This window comes from Oncorhynchus gorbuscha, linkage group LG02, assembly GCF_021184085.1.
Source record: "Oncorhynchus gorbuscha isolate QuinsamMale2020 ecotype Even-year linkage group LG02, OgorEven_v1.0, whole genome shotgun sequence".
Classification (NCBI taxonomy): domain Eukaryota; kingdom Metazoa; phylum Chordata; class Actinopteri; order Salmoniformes; family Salmonidae; genus Oncorhynchus; species Oncorhynchus gorbuscha.
In genome coordinates, this window is record NC_060174.1 from 46,736,980 (window position 1) to 46,750,769 (window position 13,790).

Sequence of the window (13,790 nt, forward strand, 5' to 3'; positions counted from 1 at the left end):
GCTGTATGATACTCTATGATACTCCCCCACTTAACATACTGCTTGACTAGTTGGGCCCAAGCTTGCTGTACAACATTAAAACCTATTCAGTCTGTCTACAAACAGGCTCTCAAAGTGCTTGATAGAAAGCCCAATAGCCATCATCATTGTCACATCCTTAGAAAGCATGAGCTCTTGAGTTGGGAAAATCTTGTGCAATACACCGACGCATGTCTTATATTCAAGATCCTTAATGGCCTGGCTCCCCCTCCACTCAATATTTTTGTTAAACAGAAAACCCAGACATATGGCAGCAGATCCACAAGGTCTGCCATGAGAGGTGACTGTATAGTTCCCCTAAGGAAAAGCACCTTTAGTAAATCTGCATTCTCTGTGAGAGCTTCCCATGTCTGGAATACACTGCCATCAGACACACATAACTGCACCACATATCACACTTTCACAAAATGCTTGAAGACATGGCTAAAGGTCAATCAGATTTGTGAACATGGTCCCTAGCTGTGTGTTGCCGCTTTCCATGTTGTCTGTTGTCTGTAGCTTGTGAGGTTTGGAAACACTTTGTTGCTTTTAGGGATTTTATCTTGCTGCTTTTTGTTCTATGTTGCTCTGTCTGTATGCTACGTCTTGCTTGTCCTATGTTGCTCTGTCTGTATGCTATGTCTTGCTTGTCCTATGTTGCTATGTCTGTATGCTATGTCTTGCTTGTCCTATGTTGCTCTGTCTGTATGCTATGTCTTGCTTGTCCTATGTTGCTCTGTCTGTATGCTATGTCTTGCTTGTCCTATGTTGCTCTGTCTGTATGCTATGTCTTGCTTGTTCTATGTTGCTATTGTCTATATTGTAATTGTTTTTAATAACCTGCCCAGGGACTGCGGTTGAAAATTAGCCGGCTGGCTAAAACCGGCACTTTTATTGAAACGTTGATTAATGTGCACTGTCCCTGTAAAAATATAAAATAAACTAAACTAAACTGTATATGTTTGAAAAATGTAAAAAAGCTGATAGAGAATAAAGAAATCAGAGGAAATGGTCAGATGATAAGTGGGCTTTATTCAGAGTGTAATGTTTTTACAATATGAGGAATCTGTATGATGATGAGTCTTTCCCATTTGATTCACTCCTGCTCGCTTCTCTTCACGTCATGACTTCGGTCCAACGCGGATAAAATATGTATTTCTCTCAAAATACAAATGTACAATATGTCGTATTTGGGACTTTTAGTTGGAAGGACAAAACAAATCAGACTATTTAACAGCAACCCAATTCTGTAATCGTCCTTTTAAAATAGGAACTAATGCTTGTTTTATTCAAATGTTTTCATAAAGTAAATTGCATCATCAGGACTGTCGCAAAATGGGGATCAAATGAGTTAACAAAAACAAAAAAAAAAAACATTTCCAATCAGTACATCTCCAGGGCAGAGAAGTGATGACACTGCCCCCGGTTTGGGGCAAGCCCCTCACTGACTGCGTCTCTGACTCATCCCAGGATCCTCTCATGATGTGGTCTCCATCATCAACACGGACTGTTATTCACCCACTGGGTGAAAGGCTGTGTCTGCACCATCCTTTTGAGACTCATCTCAGATTGATGTTGTGGATAGGCAAAGGACAGACCCATGCCTGTAAATGGCTTCTGAACGCTACAACATGCAGATAATGAGGGATATCACCCTGTAACACAGATGTCTCTGTCACGTTAACCCCTTGGGGTTGTTTTGGATAACATCCTCATTTGAATGCTCCCTCTTCTGACAATTGAGTGTTTTGCCCTCAACAACTTCATCCGCTGTTGTACAGCAACAGTTGAGCAGAGACCAACTGAACCGGAATAGCTTGTACTGTACTCAAATACCACAAATACCACTTGTACACAAACGTTAAAAACCGGCAAAATGTTCCTTGAAAGACCTGTCAATTAGTCTAGTTAACAGTTTTTCTTCTCTTGTGAGAACTGAGTGGCTCTGTCTTGACCTTCATTCATTTCATGTCCAATAACTCAAGGGAGGATGTTCAAAGTGACAACATCCCACACAGACGAAGGTCAGGCCAGCTGACACAGACCAATGGAACTGTAGCAAAACCAGCTCAGCGGCCATCCATCCACAGGCAAGACGGCCTTTTGGGTGAGGACAGAGGGACATGCACGGTGTGGAATGGAGCAACAGCGCTGGGGAAGAGAGGAGCAGCTGGAGAATTGTAGAAGGACTCAAAGAAAAGGAGCTCCAGTGTAGGACAGAGAGGCACCAACAGACTCTTTAGTATCCATCCAAAAATAATGCGGCCATTCTGACTTTGTGCACAGTGAGGTCAGGTCTGGGCTGGGAAAACTCTGGAAGACCTTCTGTCTCGATGGCATCATGGAACACATTCCAGTGAGTAGTATCCATTGATCCAACAAATGACCCTTAGGGATGGACCAATGTAGCCCACTGCACAAGCTTTGGAATGGTCAATAAAAAAAATACCCACAATTCATAGAGAGGCCACAGGATTTGATAGCCCATGTAATCTCCAGTAAGAATCTCATATCTTAGACATTGAAGCTTATGAAACTGGAGCATTCAAAGTCCAAGCGACCACTTGCCTCGGCTTGGACCAGATCCTAGAACCTTTTGACATTGATGTCAACAAGACAGGCTGCTCATTGAAACAAACTCTTTGCCCTCTATGGCTTGAGTCATGTTCTCACAATAACTAATACATGTGTAGCAAAACAGTGGTCAGCATTTAAGAGGCTCAGACAAATGAAAGGGGATCATTCATGAATATTATCAAAGGGGTTCCGTGACGTAAAACATCCAAATGCAATAACAAGTTCGATACTGAAATATTAGGGAGTATTGTTCTCTTCCATTTATGCCCTTGTGAACCTAAATCACAATGTAAACAAGAGAAGCAACAAAATATGCAACTCAGAACACCTGATGACACGAAGAGCATGTATTTAATTTAAAAAAATCTGTGGCTGAGTTGGAGTGTTTATTGATAGGTTGTAGCCAAGGTTTCCTGCTGTGGGGTGTCTGTCAGTACACGGGCCTTTCTACCTTGACTCGCAGCAGCACCAGCCATGGCTTAGGCCTGTTGGGCACCTCAGCCCCACTGACCATGTCTAACCCCTTCCCATTGCCAGAACACCTGAGGTTATCTGCCCGGCTAGCTACCTCCCATACAGCATATTAAAATAAGCCCTATTCCTCTCCCCAATGGCAGGGCGCTCGGCTGTTGTCACAACAATCCTCAACCACTGCTTCTTCCCCTCGGAGGCCAAGCAGAGTAATCCCATTTACTCTCTCTCATCGCTCTTTCTATCATTTTCTCTCTATCACTCTCTCTTGCTATTGCTCTCGCTCTCTCTTACTATTTCTCTTGTTGTTTTTCATATTGCTCATTTTATTTCAATCTTTCTAATCTCTCTCTCTCTCCCTCTCGCTCTTTCCTTGGCCCAAATCACCATTTTGAATATTAATAAGGCCTTTCTGATGAGCATGCTAAATGGGTGTCATGATGATTTGGCTGGATTGTCTTTGATAAACTAGGAGTACAAGGGGACAAGGAGGGAAAGCGGCAATGTAGTGTCCACAACTAAATAATCATTGTGGAATCTGAAAAGACCCATACCCCGAAAGTATTATGGTGGACTTACTACGTGCACATGCTAAAAGAAAGGAATGAGGAGGGTAGATAACTAAGTGTGTCATTGTAGAAAAGTATTTCTAAACTAAAAAAAAATGTGTTCTATTATCTATAGAATAGGCCATAATTGATTTTGGCCCAATAGGCCTGGCATATTCCCACGTTCAAGGAGCTTTCCTAAAATTCTTCAAATGAATTCAAAAGGAACTAATAAGTCATTTTCATTTAATTTGTATTTAATTCCAAGTAAGTCACAGCCTATATGTGCAATTGATAGACTAATGATTAAATACAACAAAATGTTGTTTAAAAGATGAGTGCTTTATGTCCCTACCAGCCTATTGTGTCACACTCGCAAATGCTTCACAATGTATTTCTTTGTAAGCTATAGCCTTGAAATAATTGAAATAATATAGCCTAAATAATTAATTTTAGGCTTCCTGTCTGGCTCCTGACCTATTTAGAGTGTTTATATGCTGTTAAATATGACATGTGGCCTATTTGAAATGATGTGCGCTTCTTACATTCACCTTTTCCATGTTTATTCAAATACTTTTCATTCAAATCAAAATGGTTCGGTTTCAATACTTCAAAACCCAATGGTAGGTCCAGATACTCACAGAAACAGAGAGTGCTGGTTAAATAGTGGTTTTAATGAATGGAGTGCATTTGGAGCGGCAGTGTTTTTGCCTGGGAGCTTGGAGACGTTTTTGGTCCCCAATTACCAAACTGACATAACCCGAGAACGATTGGGAAATAATGTCATTTGTAACTCAAAATGGGGGCAATGGGGCTGAAGCATCCCATTCAGTCCTGACAGATTATTCCGTTTACATGCAGAATCTGTCCATGAGAAATTAGATTCAGGCTAAAAGCTTCCCCTGAAATACATGTATAAGTCACCCTGTAACTTTTATATCGCAAAATTGTGTGATTTGCATAAAAGTATGCCATTTTCAATCTGTCTTCACTTTACAAATAGATGATGTTTCTGTTTGGACGTTCTTTAGAGCACATTTTCCCTTGCAGTTAAAACTGTGGTGGGAAAGGACACACAGTAAATTGATTTAGTGTCTGTCTCCTCTCCATGGATTCCTTCTTAAACAGTCAAAATGCAATTCCAATCCCAGTCAATAAGACTAAATCATTTGTCAGGAAGCGGCGTTGTTTTCTATAATCACATAATGGGTTACCCAGTACGAAATGTGAAGATAATTTTCCTTTGTTTGTTTTTCTTCTCATATTATTTTGGCTCGGTCTACACATGCTGCCTCACTGCATCGCACATGAAAAACAGGATAATAGGAAACAGTGACTTCTTTATTTGATAGTCCTCCTTTTTGATTTCTGCAACTTTCCTACAAGCAAGTGAGACAGAGCCTAGTGCATAAGCCAAAGTCATTGTGTATTTGCTTGTAATAACATGCAACGGACAAGATGTCCAGGCCTAAATGTGAACCACTTTTAGCTCTCTTTTAAAAATGTCAAAGAAGACATTACACCTGCGCGTTCACAAGCTATCCTGAGCACATCAGTACTAAGTCCGGTTTAACCAAGCTTCTATGTTGGTGTGTTGCAGTAAAAAGCTGCTTGTCAAAGTGTCAATAGAAATGACGGGAGGATGAAATGCCATGCGACAATGAATTGATCATAGCAGGTTTAGCCCCCCAAAAAATCACACATTCACTGTCTCCGGAGGGGTTTGTGAGCTTGGCTCATTCTAGGCCAAGTGTCCACAGCACATCTGAGCTCTGACAGGCACAGCCTCTGTCCCTGCAGTCCAGACACTGTGAGGCCTGCAGGGTTGGCATAGCAGGCATTGTTCCCCGTGTCAGCCCCAGAGCACCAACTCATCTGGCTCTGCTGTCAGCCTTGCCCACAGATAAAGACCACCACCCACACTCTGCTGCTGTCCCAGCTCCCAGCCCCTGCTTACGCCCCACACACGGGAGTCAAAGGAGGGAAACGACGGTCCACCCAGCTCACACAGCCTAGAGACGGGTGAGACTTGTGGAAATCAGGGACCAGCTCTATAATCTGCACTAAATCTGCCCGGCCAGCTTTATCTGTCTTTTGTTATTAGTGTTGGGACTGTTGAATGGCGAGAGGTCACGAGGGTAAGACTTATTTTCCTGCATTTGCTCAAAGGGGGGGGGGGGGGTGAGAGCAGAGTACGGCCCGGGGGCACACCCCCACTCTGATATTTTTGGAAGATCTTTTTTTCCCAACTTTTCCTTTCTCCTGAACCCAAATAAAGTATGTGATGGATGAGCGAGCAGCGGCAACACCTCCCCCATCAATCGAAGCAAGCGGAGGGAGGCCGATCCCCTTCACAGGCCTCCAGAGTACCCTGTACACCCCCCCCCCCCCCCCACATCCCAGCAACACATACACACCAGCTCCCCCATAGTCCCGCCAACCTCCACCCCCCCAGCCCACAGAGAGCTGATTTCAAACATCATGTAAAATGGCCATAACCCAGACAGGAAGGGGAGTGAATTTTAAAAAAGAGTGAAAGCTGGGAAAGAAAAAGGGGTAAAGAAGGAGAATGCAGAAACAAGACACCAAATGGTCCTGGTTAGCAGCGGCAGAACAGAGAGATCCACAGAGTCCCCGGCTGTGGTAGGTTCTCTCTCTCTCTCTCCTTTGTGCACACCAGTACAAGCAGCGAATTCCAAGAGGATGCCATCATCAGGAGCAACGAAAAGACAGGGAAGTAGTTTAGTAACAACCCACTTTTCACAGGGGACAGACACTCGTGCACGAACACGCACACACGCACGTGCACACATACAGGAGGAACAGAAAGAGAGCAATCCTGACATGATACCATAGTGGGGGGGGGGGGGTTCTCTCCTGGTTCAGACCAATCTGGAGTGATGACGAGTTAATTCAGCCCTTGCATTGTTCTATTGAATTAGTGACCATGACTAGACACACACTATAGACCAGGGATGGGCAACTGGCGGCCGGATCAAGCCCCCCCTCCAGAAAAAAGAAGAAAGTATATATCTTCACTGATAGTCACTCAGGTCTCAACTTACTGTTGGTGCAAATTAGGAATTTGTTTGTGCATTAGTTTTTCTCTTGTTATATCAGTCACTGAAAGTCACTCAGTTAGCCCATGTCAGCTACATTTTTTCAGATTGGTAAGTTTGTCTAGCGACCAGCTACCTAAACATCGAATTAGAGCCCGGGGGGCCCACATTGATTTTGTTAGTCAGTCTCACTCAAATATATTAAAAACTGCAAACATTTCTCTCTACCCTATGGCAAAATGTGTAGAATTGCAGCAAACTAACTTTAAAAACAGCAACATTTTCTTCTCCGCCCCATGGCAAAATTAGTAGAATTACACTAAATTTACTCTGAAACTTGATATTTGTGGACCCCACGCCCATTAAAGTTGCCCATCCCTGCTGGAGACAATAAACAATGAAAAGCACATGTAAAAATAAACAGCATTGGGATGTCCTTTCATGGCCACCATCAAAACAGCAAGACAAAACACAGCAGATAACCACAACAAAACAGCTGTGAAATGAGACAGTTCTACAGCAGTGGTGCCCGACCAAGGGTACTGGGACCCCTGGGGGTACTTGGCCTAACCACAGGGGGAAATTGAGGACACTCATGAGACCATAGGTCTACTGGTCGGAGGCAGTTGGCTCAGTAGCTCAGTTGGTAGAGCATGGCGCTTGTAACGCCAGGGTAGTGGGTTCGATTCCCGGGACCACCCATACGTAGAATGTATGCACACATGACTGTAAGTCGCTTTGGATAAAAGCGTCTGCTAAATGGCATATATATCTACACGGAACAAAAATATAAACGCATGTAAAGTGTTTCATGAGCTGAAATAAAAGATGGCAGACATTTTCCATTTGCAGATTTTGTACACAAATTTGTTTGCATCCCTGTTATTGAGCATTTCTCTTTTGCCAAGATCATCCATCCACCTGACAGGTGTGGCATATCAAGAAGCTGATTAAACAACATGACCAATACACAGGTGTACCTTGGGCTGGTGACAATAAAAGTCCACTCTAAAATGTGCAGTTTTGTCACACAACACATTGCCACAGATGTCTAAAGTTTTGAGGGAGTGTGTAATTGGCATGCTGACTGCGGGAATGTCCACCAGAGCTTTTGCCAGAGAATTGAATGTTCATTTCCCTACCATAAGCCGCCTCCAACATAATTTTAGAGAATTTGGCAATATGACCAACCAGCCTCACAACAGCAGATCACGTGTATAGCGTCATGGGGGCGAGCAGTTTGTTGATGTCAACATTGTGAACAGAGTGCCCCATGGTGGCGGAGGTTGGGTTATGGTATGGGAAGACATAACCTACGGACAATGGACACAATTGTATTTTAGCAATGGCAATTTGAATGCACAGAAATACCGTAACTGTCACGTTCTGACCTTAGTTTCCTTTTATGTCTTTGTGTTAGGTTGGTCAGGGCGTGCGTTGGGGTGGGTTGTCTATGTTATTTTTTCTAGGTTATATTTTCTACGTGTATGGCCTAGTATGGTTCTCAATCAGAGGCAGGTGTCGTTTGTTGTCTCTGATTGAAAATCATACTTAGGTAGCCTTTTCCCACCTGTGTTTTGTGGGTTATTGCTTTCTGTTTAGGTTGTTTCCCTGACAGAACTGTGCACTTTCGTTTTTCTCCGTTTGTCATTTTGTTTGAGTGTTTTTTTTGTGAACATTAAATATGAACAATTTCCACGCTGCGCTTTGGTCTCATTCCAACGACGATCGTTACAGTAACGAGTACCTGAGGCTCATTTCTTTGAAGGTATCTGTGACTAACAGATGCATATCTGTATTCCTAGTCATGTGAAATCCATAGATCAATGACTAATTCATTTATTTCAATTGACTGATTTCCCCATATGAACTGTAACTCACTAAAATCTTAGAAATTGTTGCGTTTATATTTTGGTTCAGCATATTTTGGTCCATTTAGCCAGCGCAGTGAATTTTTCAGAGCTCTGACTACAATCTGGTGATGCTGAATAAGTTCTTTGAGAAGTCCTCGGGAGAACTCAGCCAGTCCAAGACTGGAGAGAGATGTGGGCTGGATAACATGCACAGTTGGGCCTGCCCATTAATTGGGAGTTCAAAACGGAGCTAAGGCTCAGGCTGGTCAGAGGCCCAGAGGGAAACCTGCCACTGGCACTGGGTGACTGGCTGTGTGATCTGCAGATGGCTGAGGTTTCGATGCAATCTGGACACAGACGTAGAGTCACTAGAGTGGGACTCTCTTACTCACTCAGAACCCTTCCAACCCACAGGCTCATTAGAGAGTGCTCATTTGCAACCTGTGTCGGTAGCCGTATGCTCTGGAGGTTTATTTGAACTTTGGCCAAACCAGGGCAATCAGACTTCAGACGAGATGGGTGGATGATCTGAAGGTCTGGAGTTTTTTGGGATTGTTGACGTTGGGACATTGTTGTTGTTCTTGTGGGGCCAGACGGAAGCTTCCTGTATGACACTACGGATTAGTTTAGGGCTGACGCAAGCTGACGACAGTCCTCGTCGGAAGCAGGACCAAGGGGGATTCATTCACAGGGTATCAGTCCACATTAGAGTGAATGAAAGAGAAGCACTTGGGTTCAGAGAAAAGAAGAGAAATTAGCAAGCTCCCAACAGAAAGAGGCTAACAGCTGCGAACATTTTCCATTTGAAGTGAAACATTCCAGCGCTCGGCCCTCTCCACTCCAGCGGCCTTCCTCTCATTTCCCTGTGGTATTTGTACCCAGCTGAGATCCAGATACTGTGAGCAGAGCTGAACTTTCCCAAAGATACCATCCAACCACATGCCGCTGCTCTCCTTCGGCTGGCGACTCTGCCCAGTCCCGCACCTCGTCGGCTGGAATACTCCCTCACCGACAACACATTTGTCTCCGAAATGTCAAACGACTGTTTGCATTTCCCTCAGGAAGACTTAGCCATTCCTGCCCCTTGTCCTTGTCCAAACGTGTAAACAAGCCACCTCCGCCCTGCAGCACCTCTTTATCACTCAGTAGGATCACTGCATTGTTTCTACTGTATGTTGGTCAATTTTCAGTCATTGGTTGACATAGGTACAGCTCTTACATGGTACATAGTGGCTGTATCCTGAGTTAATCCATAAGTCATATGATGGTAACACAACAGATTACAATTCAGCAACAACTGACGACAGCACATTTCAGTGATACAAGTCTGCCTCTGATACTCTCTAGCCATGTATGTTAGCTGGATATTGGCTTTCCATTGTGAGTGTAACGTAATGCCCTTGCCTCAGCCAGTTGCTACAGACTGAACAGCACAATCACAGACACGAGAGGGGAGAGGAGGAAGTGCTTGCGCTATGGCTGGGCTAGAACGATCGGTGAGACAGGAACGCGTGGGTGTGCATGTGAGTCGGGGTGGCTGTGCTGTGCTCTGTGCTGAGGCCCATGCTGTGTGTGAGGCCTTTATTATACACCCAGACAGCACATGAACTACCTCAAAAGCTTGTTTTTTTTGTGGTGCTTTGGCGGACACACCGCACGAGGACAGCTCTATACTTGTTGTCGTGTTGTCTGTGCAAAGAAGTAAATACTTTGCTAAGCCATGTCTCAAAACTACCTCCGCTTATTATTCTTGTCGTCTCTAGAGGATTTAGAGAACCTAGTGGGGGGCCTTTGCAGTTGAGAGGATACGAACATGAGAGAGACAGTACCAGTAAAACTAAAATATGAGAGCACACATTTCCCGTAACATACCTGGACATGAATTCCCCCTCACAGTTGTTGTGTGAGGCCTTGTGGTGTTAGTGAGGTCACAAGTCTGCCTTAGGCATGTAAAATATAAACATTAAATGGTGAAAGAGATAGTAGAATATTGGATACAGGATTGCTCGGTTTAAGGGTAGCGCTTCTAAGAACAGCATGAACCATGTGTTAGAGAACACAATTTTCTGAGCTCTCCCTTTCAGTCTTTTCTATGACATGAATCTGTATATTTTCTTCTGGGTCGATAAAAAGGCCTAACCTTCTCTCTAGTAACTCCCCCTCCCTTCCCTCTCTTGGCAGTAGGTATTGTTGTGTGGAAATAATGATTGTGACAAGGCAAACAAACAAAGGGCCAAGCTTTGAATACCTGACATCAGCGCTTCCTCTCTTGTATTGATTGGCCTTTTGATCTTCACGTTTGGTTGTGCCAAGCCACACTGCATCTTTAAGAGGGGGAAGCTCTCTCCAGCAGTCACTGAAGGCGAGTTATATAACACCCCCTCCTCTTTTGGGCACATGTCTCAGAGTGTGACTGCCATGAGGTAGTCACAAAAGAGGGGACAGAGGGACCATCTGAATGTGGAACACTGGAGGGGGTGGTAGGGCAGAGGAGACATGCTGCCTCCCCAGAACATCACTCCCTCCCGCCCCCAGCCTCCCGTCCCTACGCCATGGACAATGGGACTGTTCACCCAAAATAGTACCTTCCTTCACTGAGGCTTCCTGCCTGTATCCTGGGGTTGCAATATTTATTGCCTGGTATCAATAGCTGATTCCAGTGGATTTATATCTCCATATGGGGAACCTCCGCATCTGCCTTTGACCGAGTGGACAAGGAATGCTCAGTTGAAGATCTTCTCCAGGCACCTGCAGGCGAGGCGGGCTGCTCAGTGGGGATGTTGAGCTCTGGGCCTAATTGTGACAAAGACAACTATCTGTGACTATCTGATCACAGCTACCAGAGCTGCATTTGCATCACCCAGCAGACCTCAGAGAGAGAGAGAGAGAGAGAGAGAGAGAGAGAGAGAGAGAGAGAGAGAGAGAGAGAGAGAGAGAGAGAGAGAGAGGGAGAGATGAACTGAGAGAACTGAGAGTCACAGACGGGCACAGCAGTTCTCTGTTCGCCTGCCCAGTCTGTGTGTCCGGGTGCACGTGAAAGCTGTATCTGAGGGACAGGCAGATGGACAAACTGACTTTGTTTTGCTCTGTCAATTCACACAGCTGGCCAACAGACGATATAAGATTAGTAGGGTCTGACAGAATTAGACGACATGGGCAGGCGTCTATGTGGCATGATCGCAAAACAACAATGAATACACATGCCGATGAAAACACCCCAACACCCGCACAAATACAAATCTTTAAATAGGCTTAGTTTTCAGAATTCCCCTAAACTTTTGGCCTGAGGTGCATAAACAAAGTGAAAAGGAAGTAGAAGCTATATTCAAAAAGACAGAAAAAAATGTACATTTGCATATGCCCTACAAGTCCAATTTGTAAGTCGCTCTGGATAAGAGCGTCTGCTAAATGACTTAAATGTAAATGTAAATGTAAGTCCGTTGAGGAGACATTGAAAGCTGACTTAGAGAAACTAAACTGACATTAAGTGAATGTATTCAAATCATCACAAAACACCAGAAAATATAGCCTAGATATTGTTTGCGCTTTATGAAATGTGACATGACTGCAACAAATGTCGGCTACTACAAATGGTAAGGGCCAAAATGACTTTGAAAATACATTTCTACTGGCGCTTTGACATTTAGATAACAATTTTGCTATTGATATTTTTATATTGCCAAATGTTTATCAACCAGAGGAACTCCGCCACACATAAATCATTAACATGATAACCTTTATATCTCCTTGCTCTTTAATCCATTGAATAATTGAGTTATGGGAGCTGTTCATTTCAGGAAAACGTTCTAAGAAATACTAATTCTATGCACATGAATTCAATATCAAATAATTACCTTCATGTTGACTGGGGAAAAGAAAACAGGAAAAACAACTATCGAGTTCACATATCTGACCTATTTCTGTATTTAGTCGGGCTATAGTAGCCTAATTGCAATGTCTGGAAATGTTATCGTATAAAGAAACAGTGTTTTTTTTTTTTTTTTACTCAATAGTCCTATTTGCGTCCATTGGCTCACAGCCAAAGGTTTATTGCAATCATAGAACAGCCCACATTTCCCCCAATTACTGTTCTGTATGGAGCTCTTATTATAAGCACTCCGTTGTATTAGACATTTTCTGACATGGTCTGTATGATCGCCGTCCCAGCGCCAGTCAGCTGAAGTGTTCTGAGTGGACAATTGACCTTTTCAACCCTATTTAGAAGTAACTAATTGGAAGCCTTTCATTGGTCAACATCACTCTCGTCCACTCCCATCATGCAGTTATGGTCCTAACAAAGCAAATCCTGAATGTATATCTAAGGTTGGACATAAGCCGTCTGTTTTCAAACCTTCACAATCGTTCGCTGATTCCCATTCAAAATATGATGAAACAGTGGCATATAAAAACGCAGCCAAGGGAGGGAGGCCTTTTCTGTTGCAAAAATTGTGCAAACAATATATAAAAAGCTCAGAAAACCACATAAAGGGGAGCAGTGTGGCATCTCTCGGAAGGATTCTCAGAAAAACAGCCCCTCTCCTGCCGCAACCTAAAGCCAGGACCTGTCCTCCACAAGATCGTTTCGTGGAAATACAAAAAGAAACCTATTTTGTCTACTATTGTATAGACAATGTTTGTAAGAGCTGTTTGGCTCTGTGTGACACTCAGTTCCTGCTTGAGGGCCTCATTCATGGGGCTGGAAATATGATGTGGTGAGGAGAGGCGAGCCAATACATATGGAGCTGTACGTACAGCCCTGTCCCCGTTGTCTGAAGTGCATTCAAACCACGTCCTACAGAGAGCCTCATTATGCTACACACACACACACACACACACACACACACACACACACACACACACACACACACACACACACACACACACACACACACACACACACACACACACACACACACACACACACACACACACACACACACACACACACACACACACACACACACACACACACTGACTGTGGCTCCGACTACTACTTCAGTGACTGGGAATCCCTGTCCCTGGAGGACCACCGGGATACAGCAGCACACGCCTGGTCTGGCCTGCCTAGTGCTTAGTCTCCATGTCTGCTGGGAATGAACTCTCAGGAAATTGCATAGTTTTACATCTGTTTAGAACCCGTTTAGTATCACAGCAGTAGCTGTATGTGGGTAAAATCAGCCTACGTGTTGTGACAATTGCGTTGTTTGCTCTATAACCTGTTAGTTCATATGCCGTGACAGCGTGATATAAAGGCCTAAAGGACG